Genomic DNA, 13,062 nt, shown 5'->3' on the forward strand with positions numbered 1-13,062 from the left:
GGTTCAATTATGATCGGACTGAATTGGTATTCGACCTAATTCAAACTATACACCATTGATTTAACCAAAACATCTGATGTCACGACCAGGAACTCCCATCAGGCCCGTGGCAACCGTCGCGACGTCCCGATAGGCACTCATTACCCCGAATGCCGATCGAAACCCCGCAAGGCTTAGCATCAGCTTCCGTATCTCCCCGGTGAGTGACAGTTATTAAATCTCGCATTGCAAGAAATCATAAGTCATTTCCAAATCAAATTAATAAAATATTTTTTTCTGGCTCACAGGGGCATTTTCGTCATTTTTCTTTGATAATACCAAAACTCTCCAAAAACATGGTGTAAATGCTAAATATGTTCATACATATTTTAAATCAGATAACTAAAGTTTAAAATTACTTTTACAATGACACGTGGGTCCCCAACTAACCAATAAGATGCAAGTCTGTGAACCTATAATTTTGACAATGCAAGGCTAACTGAAGTCCTTGATGCAATTGGCTATCTACCGGCTATCTCGAACCTGAAATGTGGGGAATTGAGGGTGGTGAGATTATAAAATCCCAGTGAGTAAACAGACACCATCTAAACTATCTAAAGGCGAGTAAATGGAAACAATTAAAAAATAATTAACTTCAGCAAATTTTTCACATCACGAATATTCATTTCAACCAAATAATCAATATGGCTCGTGAATTACTCAAAACTTGGCTCATGCCAAATCCTGTACTCGGTGACACCTGAACCAGGGGTATCCAACCGAGCCCGCCAAGGCTGTTAAAAATTCATATTTCGCATAAATCATATTTTTATTTTGAAACATAGTCATTCCTTGGCGTTGGCTGAGTCTCACTCTCATGCGGTGGTCCACGTGAAGTGCACTCAAAAAGCCCACCTTAGGAGATACCCTACGCGCCTCTACGACCAAGGTGAGAATATAAAAGAGTTTACCGTGCCCCTCTAATAGGCTGGCCCACGGAACCCCCCACCACTGCAGTAGCTAATCTTTTATCTACCACCTGATTTATTAAATTTCTTTCTGCATAACATGGCAATTTATCGCAACCTAGCCTCTCAAGGCTAAATACACAGTACAAATAATTCTAACACCAAAATCAGTTTAGCCATTCATGCTCATTTATTGTCATAAGCCATTCAATTTAAAACCATAAATTTACAACATAAGTAAGCAGTCTCCAATTACTCTATTTTCAAAACCAGTATTCGATTTTTCAAAAAATTTATAAAATCATTTTACAAAATCACAATTTCTCTTAAAACATTGCAATTTACCATTTAAACCCATTTTCCATAAAATCACACAATTGTATAAAACTACTCTAGATAATTAAGACGATAATAAGTTTACTCACAGTTTTCGAAAACTAAATTCGGGTACTCCAACTATTACTCCTCGAGTGCGATTTCTTTGCCCTTGCTAGAGGATTCGCCACCTTGACAAATTGTACAATTAAGAGGTTTACTACTTTGGTACTAAACCAAAATAAACTAATTTATACTACTAATGCATGATATGAAGTGCAAAATGTCTAAATTTTGCCTAAACGAGATGTTAGCCTATTTCGGTCTTTTACCCAATAAATCGATATACGCGTCCGTTTAAACTCCAAATTAATTTTTTTCAATTTCTATACTCAACTGCACCCAAATTGACTTAATGTTCCTCAGTGTGGTGCGAATTATCAGTCTCGGTAGCAAATTACGAAAATACCCCTAGTGGGTAAAAATTCGTATTTTTGCTTCGAAAATTCCCATTATTTTTCTAGGCTCATAATTCATCATTATTCATCATAATTCTTCAAATAAACATCAAGATCAACAGCCAATATTCCCCTAGAAAATTCAGCATAATGGGTTTCAATGGGAGAAAATTATTTCTCTAGCTTATTTTTGCTATATTTCAATATAACCTAACTAAAATCACTTAATTCAATTAAAATCAACCAAAACTCAAGTTCAAAACTCATCCATGGAGGTTTGGCCAGCATGGGTGTCCATACCCACTTTCTAATTTTGCATGGAAATGAGAAAAAAATGCATGGGTAGTGAAAATCACAAGGAAAATCAATGAAATTTACCTTTTTAATGCTTGATTTCCTTATTTCTCTTGATTTTCCCCAAATTTTTTTCAGCTAGGGTTCTTATTTCTTTTCCTCCTTTTTCTCTCCTGGTTTGGACAGCTGAAGAAGATGAGAATTCTGGAATTTTGACATTTTTAAAGGCTAAATTAATATAATATTATTTTATTCATTTTTTTTGTTTTATTAATTCCTTAAATTCTAGCCATCCATTTATTTTCAAATTTTCACCATACACTTGTCCCACATATTCATAGCTTAGATAAAATTCTTAGACTTATCCAAAGTCTTGGTGGAGTAAATTTTGAAATTTACACTTTTACCCCCGTAAAAGTTAAAAATTACATTTTTGCCCCAAAAACTGAAAAATTGTCCATAGACATATTTTTCATCCCTTATACTCATACCATTCTCCAATTTGTTAAATTTGATCTAAATTCTCTCAAAATCTCAAATTTTATCCGTGGGTGAAAAATTACGATTTTTGCCCCTATACTCCAGAAATCACCGGAATTAAACTTTTTCACTGCCAAACCCTCAAATTTTACTCCAATACTCAAATCATACTCCAATAAGTTAAATGGGGCAAAAAAAATCTTTTCTCAAAATTCCCATTTTGTCCCCAAGTGGCAAATGACCATTTTGCCCCTAGATAGTGAAAATTTTGGTTTGACTCCAAATTGATCCTCGAACTCCGAATTACCATTTTGAGTCATCCCTGAACTGTGAAACTCTTAATTTTACCTCAAATTTCCTATTTGAACTAGTTCGAGGCTTAATCGACTTAATAGTACCATTGGGGGCAATATCATCTTTTAACGATTCCTCGAACTTCTAAACATGCAAACATTCTATTGAGCATGTAAATGACGTCGTAATTATTTTATAGAACAGGGTTTGACATCTGATTCAACTCCAAATATATTCATTACACTTCCAATAATCTAATACACCAAAGCATTACAATGAACTTGATTTTTGACTAACTTCACCATTTTTCGAAATTCATTCCGATTTCGAACTAACATACTAATCAATGTCTACACAGTCTCGTAAATCCATATATATATCATTAGAAATCAAATCCAAGTCCATTTACTATGATTTTCTCATTTTCCATCAAGCCATTTTCTAAAGGAACTATATTTTTCAATAACCGGTTTCGATATCCAACACCATATTTCATCAACTCCTAGCTAAATAACATGAAATACAACCAAATCCATCATCAATATGCCTTATAGAAAATTCGGCCAAATGAGGGTTATTGAAGAACATGTGATTTTCTTGCTTGTTTTTCCTTCCAAACATCACAAAATGACTAAAAATACTAGGATATTATGAAATCTAGCAAAATTCATCACCAAAACTTCTCTCTCTAGATTTGGCAAGCAAAGGTTCCCTCTTGAAAACTTGAATTTCAGCCATGGAGAATAAAAAAGAATGCATGGGAAAGGTAGTTCACAAGCTAAAATTAAAAAATCTTACCTTTACTTGCTTAATTTCTTGAAATCCAACTATTTCTCTTGAATTTTTCCTTCCTAGGGTTTGTTCTTCTCTTTTTCTCTTTGTTCCCTTGCTTGGTCAGCCATAAGAGTGATTTGGGAAGAGTGTGTGCTAGTTTTTTTTAAAGTGAATTATAAAAGGATTAAAATTTACCACGTGTCACCATGTAATTGGTCCAAGATTAAAAACTTAACCATTAAGCAATTTCTCACCACCACATATAATTCCATAATTATCCAAAGTATAAAGTGATAATAGGTGAAATTCATGGGCTTGACAAGTGTCATGGTGGTGTAAAATTTCAATTACGTCCTCATGGACATGTGAAATGACCGTTTTGCCTTATACTCAAAAAATGTCGAAATTGAAATTTTTCACTCCAAAATTTCAAATTATACTCCAAATAGTCAAACTTGGTCAAAAATCTCATCCAACATTCCAATTTTGCCCCTACATTATGAAAATTCCCCGATTAGACTCCAAATCAATCTTCGAATTTCGAATCATCATATTAAGACATTTTAAGGTTCAATAACTCTCAAATATATTGTAAAATCTTTATTTGGCCTAGTTCAAGACTTTAATCAACTTAATTGTACCACTAGGTACAATACCGACTTTTAACGATTTTTCGGTACATTCACTTATGCATACATTCTATCAAGCACATGAATGACATGACAAGTATATCATAGAGCAAGGCTTGACAAAGATTATGCTTTAAAGTAATTATTTTCCTTATCCATTCTCCTTTTATCTCATGATTTCCTTCACTAACAATTGATATTGACCTTATGGTTTCTTAAAAGAGAGTTAATCATTGACATATATGCAGGGGCAGAGCATCCCATTATTATGATGGCCTTCTAAAATTTTAAAAATTTTCTATACATTATAAATATATTTCTAATGACTCCTTTAAAATAATTTTTTATTAAATAATTAATATAAATAAAAAATAATAAAATGACCTTACAAGTCCCATTCAATTTCATTCTAACTCTTAACTTTTTTTCCTTAACTCTTTAACTTTCTCCACACCCTTTTCCTTCTCTTTCTTTTCTTTTTTGTCTTTTCATTGTAAAATTACGAGGTAAAGTTTTTTAAATTTTTTTTTCTATTTATATTTGTTTATTTTTTTCAATTCTATTCTTGCTCATATGTTCTAAGTTTTTATAGATTTTCTTTTTCAAATTTCTAAGAACCATCAACCATATTCTTCTCTTTTTTTATGTAGGTTTTATCTTCTACTTGTCATGTTTTTTTTTTTTTTTTTTTGCTATATGGATTTTATTTTCAATGATTTTAGTCTTTAAAAATTAAAAAATTATTATGTAATTCTCAAATATAAGTTCTAGCATTACATTATTGGTTGTTGGTTAAAATTTCACCAATATATAATTTTTTATTAATTCTAATTACATAAGAAGAAATTATCTTGAGTATATCTTTTTAATGTGCTTTACGTTTTATATTTAGTTGAAAGGAAATTATCTTGAATATTTAATCTTTAAACCATCCTGATTATATAAGAGAAAATTATTAATCCTGAATATCGTATTAACTATTTATATTTTGTGCATTATAGTTTAATATTTAGTATTTTAAGTTTAAATAAGAATAAAATAAGAATATTGGATGTTGATTGTATTAATTTTTTAGTTGTTTATATTGAGAAAGATAAGATTTCGAAACAAAATGGATAATAATTTTCTTACAGATAATTTAGTTGTTTATATTAAGAAAGACATTGCCATGGTCGAACAAAACTTTTCTAGAAGGCTATTATAAGTCTTTTTTTTATTTACATGTCACATAAAATTATTATCTATTATGAATCTTTTGATTATTAATGGTTAAGTTCAACATATTAGTTTTAAAAAATTTTAGTCTTTATTCCTCTTCGTATTTGATCCTCCCAATAAAAATTGGCTAGCTCCGGCGCCCCTGCATATATGTTTGCATGAATTCTTTCAATCAAAATTAGTGTCATTAGCACTTGGTATCTTCAACAAGAAGTTGTGATAAGAATCCAACATTTGGTGTCTTTCACTATTAGTAATATCTTTTAAACACCAAATTGATATCGTGCTTCACACTGTTTGTCACTTAAACTTGAATGTTGAAATCAGCAATTGATATTTAGTTCATTCCAAATATTGATATCAAGCATTAACTCCATTTAAAGAAAAAAAAAGGCTTTAAGTTCATTCAATTCTCATCTAGCTTTGAATGAGCATCAAGCCTTATAATTTGTCTTCTCACTTGAGCTTTAAAATTGATTAAATCTTTTTAAAATCTGTTTTGAATGTCCTTTCAAAAAGGGGAGCCTTCACTAGTATTTTGCCAATGCGTGTAATGAGCTTTAAAATGATTTTAACCCTCACCATTGACTTTGTGCTTATTTAGTTTTACAAAAGGGGAGCTTTTATTTATATCTATCAATTGGTTTATTGGGCCTCATATTGATTTCTAACAATTAGTATATTATTTATTGTGCTTATTGTGGTTTGCAAATTGTTGTGCATATTTTTTATTTTTTGAGAGGTGCATATTGTTGTGCATATTGTGCTTCTATCTTTCCTTTTGATATAACATAAATGGTTAGAGATATGAGAAAATTTGCATCTTCAAAAAGAAATATTTGACCTTTTAGCTGTAATCAAAGTTTTGAACCTTGCAACTATTGAAGGGGAGGTTTTCAAATCCTTAAATATTTTTTCATCTCTCATAGTCTTCATAAAAGCTTAACATTTCAAATCAAAGTACTTCATGATTAAACTTAGAGGGGGTATTTTTACAAGTAAATATTGTTCAAAGTTTTTATCATATCAAAAAGGAGGAGATTGTTAGCTTTATTAGCTTTAAATTGACTATAATTTTGAAATAACAAAAATAATCAAAATTACTTGAATGAGTTTTGCACTTAAATCATTCATGTTAAAAACTCACATGCATATACTTTTGAAATGTCTAAGTACTTAACATAGTTTTAAAGGCATTACACTTTTAAATTTAGGAGTATTTTGTCATCATAAAAAAAAAAGAGTGATTGTTGACTCCATATGTTTTTAATAATAGCAAAACATTCTTCATTCATTAATATCTAATTATATTATTTAAGTATGCAAGAGAAGGTTAAAATTTTTTTCAAAATATTTTTTAATGCTATTCACCCCCTCTAGCACTCCATTGGAACCAAAAAAGCTTCACCAACATCACTCTTATTAGTAGGTGCAGCTGTGTTGCAATCTAAAGTTGTGTTGTAGTCTGGATTGGCTGCTGGACTACGTTCTGTATTGGTTGCATTTGCAGGTAGAGTGCTGCAATTTTTGGGAGCAACATCAAGTTGTACTTTATCATATTGCTCTCTTCCTCTAATATACTTACGAGTAATGTTATCTTGTTCAATATTTTGAGACTACAACTCAAATATTATAGGCGCATTTATTTTGTATGAGAAGACGGATGAAGTAGTACTATCAAATGCTCTAGCATTTCTCAATGTATATTAAGGCAGTAAAAGCATTGTAGAATAAACTTTTTAAAAGATTTTTTTTAACTATATTCTATTAAAACTATAGTATAATGTAATAAGAATAGAGATAATAAAATTTAAGAAACTTATTAGGCTTGTTGTAACGATTGTATATTTCTTGAGAGAACTGAAGTTTAAGATTGGAATTAATTTCTCTCTCTTTATGCCTCCTCATACGTACCAAAATATAATTAGTTTTTTATTGATTTTAAGCTGTGTAAACTCACTTTAAATAAAACAATAATAACAATATAATATACTACAAATTAAATTCTCAAAACTCTAAAAAGATATTGGAAAAGATTTCCTATATAAAGATACATAGGAGGAAAAACATTTTGTCTAGTAGAAAATAAGTGCACAATCATACATGTAAGACAAATTCAAATAAATTAAACCTTAATTTTCAATATTAATAATTAAATGTTTTTTAACCATTTTTAGTAATTTTAACCCAAAAACAATAGAAATGTAAAGCCCGACCTTATAAAATACTATTCATGACATACATGTGATGATAGCATGATTGCATGCTAGGAGAGTCTCGAAAAATTTACAAAAATCGGTATTGTACCTAGAGGTACAACAAAGTTTATTTAATCCTCGAACTAGATCAAATAGGAATTTTAAGATGAGATTAAGAGTTTCACAGTTCATGGATGACTTAAAGTGGTAATTTGGAGTTTGAGGATCAATTTGGAGTCAAATCAGAATTTTCACTAACTAGGGGCAAAATGGTCATTTGCCACCTGGGGACAAAATGGGAATTTTAAAAAAGATTGTTTTGACCCCATTTGACTTATTGGAGTATAATTTGACTTATTGAAGTATGATTTGAGGTTTAGAAGTGAAAAATTTTAATTTGGGTATAATTTGGAGTATATGGGTAAAATGGTAATTTTGCCACCTCAGGGGCAAAATTGTAATTTTCCACCACCAAGATATTTTTTCCAGCACATGGTCTTCCTTTGTCTTCATCTTTGACCCTTGACTAAACATGTGGTGGAGATAAAATGTTTAAATTTTTAAAATTTTAAAAACGGGCCAATGACATGATGCCATGTGTCATGCCTTTATTAATTTATTATTTTCCTTTTTAAAAGGCACAAAATCAGCCCATCTTCCACCCCATGGCCGGCCAAACCAGCAAGAAGAGAGAGAAAATAAAAACAAAACCCTAGAGAGAGAAAATCAAAGAAAAAGTGTGAATTTTCAAGGAAATTAAGTGAAAAAGGTGAGTTTTTTTCTATTAAGCTTGAGTTTTCTTATTCCCAAGCATTTCTCTTTATTTTCCATGATTAAATTACATGTTTTCATGATGAATTCAATTCTGAAAAAATGGGTTAGGAGAGAGAAAGTTGTTGGATTTATTTGATTTTAATTTATGTTAGTGTTTTTAGTTAGTTTAGCATATTTAGAAACAAAACAACAAGAAAAGAATTTATTTTCTCCCCCAACCATTAATGGCTGAATTTACCATGTAGTGAGTGAGGATGAGTTTGATTTTATTCTAGGAGAATTGGTTAAGGAATGATGAATTATGAGCCTAGAAAAATAATGGGAATTTTCAGAGAAAAAATACGAATTTTTACCCACTAGGGGTATTTTCGTAATTTGCTGTTGGGACTGATAATTTGCACCACACTGAGGGACATTAAGTTAATTTGGGTGCAATTGAGGTATAGAAACTGAAAAGAATTAAATTGGAGTTTAAACGGACCCGTTAGGAATTTAATCGGGTGATAAGACAAATTAGGCCAATACCGGGTTTAGATAGTTACCAGTGCATTTTTGCATTCCATATCATGCATTGGTAATCTAAATTAGTTTAATTTTGATTTAGTACCAACTTGGTGAAACTCTCGATTTTGTATTGTGTCAAGGTGGTGAGTCCTCCGATAAAGGCAAGGAAATTGCATCCGAGGACCAGTAGACAGAGTGCTTCGAAAGTCTGCATTCTAGACATAGTGAGTAAACTTACTGTCATTTTAATTATCTAGGGTGGTTTTTAAATGCTTTCATGAATTCTATGGAAAAAGGAATTTAAAAAGATAAATTTTCATGTTTTATGAATAAATGAGTTTCAATGAAATTAAATTATAAATTGTTTTGAAATTAATAGTGATTTTGAAAAATAGAGTACACGGAGACTGTTAATTGTGGCAATTTGATTGTTTAAATTAACTGGCTTATGATAAATCGAGCATGATTGGCTAGTTGGCAATTGTATTGAAATGCGAATTGTTTGGTTACCTTGAAAAACTACGAATTACAAAATTGCCATATCATGTTATTGAGTTTTATTATATGGTGGATTATATATTAATTAATCACTGCAGTAGGGGGTTTCTGTGGACCAGCCTTTTAGAGGGGCACGGTAAACCCCATTATATTCTTACCTCGAACGGAGAGGCGCGTAGGGTATCTCCTGGGGTAAAGTTTATGGTTCACTTCACGCTAAACCACCACGTGAGGGGGAACTCAGCCAATGCCAAGGAACGGCTATGTTTTCAAAACAAAAACATGATTTATGTGAAATGTGAATTTTAATAGCCTTGGCGGTCTCGGTAGGATGCCTCGGCCAAGGTGTCCCCAAGAATGGATTTATGGCACAAGCCTAGATTTTTATGAGATTCATAAGCCTCTTTACGTGTTTTGAACAAAATGTGTTCTAATGCTATAACCCAGTTTATGATGATTTACTTTATTGTCTCCATGTACTCAACTCTAAATGTTTATGATGATGTTTGTTTACTCATTGGGATTTTATAATCTCACCACCCTCCTTTCCACCCATTTCAGGTTCAGTATAGACTGTAGATAGCTGATCTCATCGAGGACTACAGTGGGATCTGCATTTTCCAAACCATAGGTTCACAGTCCTCTTTACTTTTGTTTATTCAGGGGCACTCTTGTTATTGTAAATTAAATTAAATATTTTGGCTTACTGTATTTAAGTATGTATAAATTTATTTAGCTTTTACGTTATAAAAATTATTCACGTATAACTCTATAAATATTGTTTTATAAGAAAATAGAATATTTTACTTAATATTTCTTTTATTTTCTTATTATATTCAAATAACCATAATTTCGTTTTAAATGAAGATTTTAGACTTTTAAACTCATTTTGAATATGAATTGTGTGTTTTGTACTTGTATATTACGTTTTAGCCAGTTTTAAAATTTTTGAGAAAAATGACCAAAATACCCTTGTGAGACGAAAAATTAATATTTTATTTGTTTAAAGTTGGAAACAGCTTAAAATATTTTAAAACACGATATTTGACAATGGTTGCTCACAAGGGAACAGAGAAACTGATAGTAAAGCCTTGCGGGGTTTCGGGTTGACATTTCGGGCAATAAGTGTCTACCGGGACACCGCGGCGGTTGTCACGGGCTCGAGGGGAGTACCGGGTCGTGACAAGAAATGTGTGGCAGGGGAACGAACTCAATCCCCAAATATTCATGCACATGAAAACAATAACGAATACTTACGTTTAAGAGAACATTCCTAGCCACCCATATCTACTAGCCTTTGGTTGGGAGACTAAAATCTCAAATTTCGAAATCAGCTTGGAAAATTTTCAGGACCCAAGTTCTCCGATCGATCGGGGGCAAAGAATCATCCCTTATGTATAGGCAACCTTTTCGGGTTCCCTGGCTTGAGTTGAAGGCTATGTATGGTTTCCGAGTTTCTGAGTTTCGGCAGCTTGGAAGCTCGTTTCCAGGTATATCTGTATATATCCATGCAATGTTTCTCTTGTACATGCTGAGAGTGGAGATAAAAACCAGCTGAGCCGACAGATTATACATGATGACGAGATGCCTTCCGTTTTCACATGATAGAACTCCGCGGGTCGACAATAAGAAAGGAAAAGATTCTAGGATGTGTTTGGGTAGTAGGAAACTTGAAAGAAAAAACTATTCCTCTATAGTAAGTAAGTATCATAGTTCATTGTCGGTGGAGTTAATTGGTTGCTCCAGATATCGTTATCACATGCATTAAATTTAAAGGAACCGAAAATTATGATTCTGGCTCCGCCTCTGGGATAATTTGGATCAGAGAGTGTAATTAAAAGTGGAAGCTTTCTACAATTTAAAGTCGATGCCTCTTCAATATGTGTCGTAACGTGCGGGTCCGGGAACCCGACCGCCAGACACGAATGTGAAAACTCACTAAAAAATTTAAATTAGGAGTCGGCATCAATCTTTTTTACTAGGTGTGATTGGCCACCTATTGACTCGATTCTAATAGATGAAAACTTAAATTAATTTTAAGCCCATCGAAAAGAACCTTAAACTGGTCTACGATTTTCTAGATCTAGGTTCGGGAGTACGGTTACGCCCGGGGAAGGATTAGCACCCTCGGGACTCCCGTTTCATGAACGGTACCATTCTTAGATTATCCTATTAGGTTTTAATTTTGAAATTAGCTATATTTTCTTAGTTATTGTTCACTTATTTTTATCTCCTATTTGCCCTAAAATGGAATGCAAATACGAGGCAAGATGCATGGCGTGAAAAAAATACCGGACGAATAACTTTTTATCGAGGATATTTTCTCGAATCCGCCCATCATACTGGTGGGACTCAAGGTATTCTCTCACCTAGGGAATTATCCGAGAAATTCGCCTTCGCAAATTTGACGAATAATTCCCATCATCGGAGTTATCGTACGTTTTTCTTTAAAAATAATGTTTTCGTGCATAATGAACCTAATTCGGGCAAAAGCCTTTTATTAAAGATATCTCTCGAGACCTCCCATCATACTGGTGGGACCTGGGGACAACTTTTCACCTAGGGAACTTTTCGAGAAATACTCGCCTTCGCAAGATCCTCGGAAGATCCCATCACCGAGGCTTAAACTCGAAAATAGAAATATTTATATGCAATGATATGTATGATGCAATATATATATGCTATGCTAATGCAATTATCTATATTTTTTAGTTATTATTAATTAATTATTATTTTTATTTTATTATATTTTTTGTTATCATATTTTTTATTCTTATTTCTTATTATTATTTTTTTATACTTTACATTTTTTTTTCTAAGTTCTTATGTTTTTCATTTTTAATTAGACAAATTGTTTATAATTCTGTGTTATTTTAGTGAACAAAAATTTTATATATTTTTTTTATTATACTATTTTTATTTTATATATTTTTATATTTTTATTATTATATTTTTTCATAAGCAATCTTTATTCAAACCTAATGCCTAAGATCTTATTTTATATATATATATATATATATATATTATTTTTTTATCATTATCTTCACATTTTTTATAGTTTATGCCACTTAATATTCAATGCTTAATTTTAAATTAGTTATTTTTTTATTATTATTTATTTATTTATTATTTATTTAATGTCATGTATATTGTATTTTCACAAATTAATTATTTATTATATGTTTGAATTGTTATTATTTTTTATCATTTTTTTATCATTTATTATTTATTTATTATTTTTATCAAGTAATTTTTTTGGTATAGTCAAACTCTTTATTTATTAAGAATTTCGGAATCTTGAAATCGAGGCCCTCCCATCGTACTGGTGGAGCCTTGATTCGGATTCCAAACCTAGGGAATATCGGCCCGGTATTGTGACTTCTCGTTTTCCGATCGATTATCCCATCATCTGTATTAAATTAAACTATTATTTTATTAATGATTCTTTACCTTATCTTATTTTCGTTCTCTCCTCATTCATATTCCTTTCTCTATTTCATATAAAGCTATATTATTATTTATTATTATTATTTTTTTATTCATTATTTATTATTATAATTTTTATGACTCACAAAGTATTTAAATTTATTTCTTTTACCACTAATATTCACCCTTATATTTGTTGTTTGCATTAATTCTTACATTTTTAAATATTTATTTATTTATTTTAAAAAAAAAA

At 31.2% G+C, this 13,062-nt stretch overlaps 1 long non-coding RNA gene across 1 annotated transcript; it reads left to right on the plus strand.

Moving 5' to 3' along the window:
• The first annotated feature begins 8,276 nt into the window (after positions 1–8,276).
• Positions 8,277–10,051, plus strand: LOC148763754 (uncharacterized). The gene is made up of 3 exons (XR_016025115.1): positions 8,277–8,376; positions 9,026–9,109; positions 9,945–10,051. It is a non-coding gene; the product is annotated as an uncharacterized LOC148763754 (long non-coding RNA).
• Positions 10,052–13,062: the final 3,011 nt, after the last annotated feature.

This window comes from Theobroma cacao, chromosome 3 (assembly GCF_053813885.1).
Source record: "Theobroma cacao isolate CCN51 chromosome 3, ASM5381388v1, whole genome shotgun sequence".
NCBI lineage: Eukaryota > Viridiplantae > Streptophyta > Magnoliopsida > Malvales > Malvaceae > Theobroma > Theobroma cacao.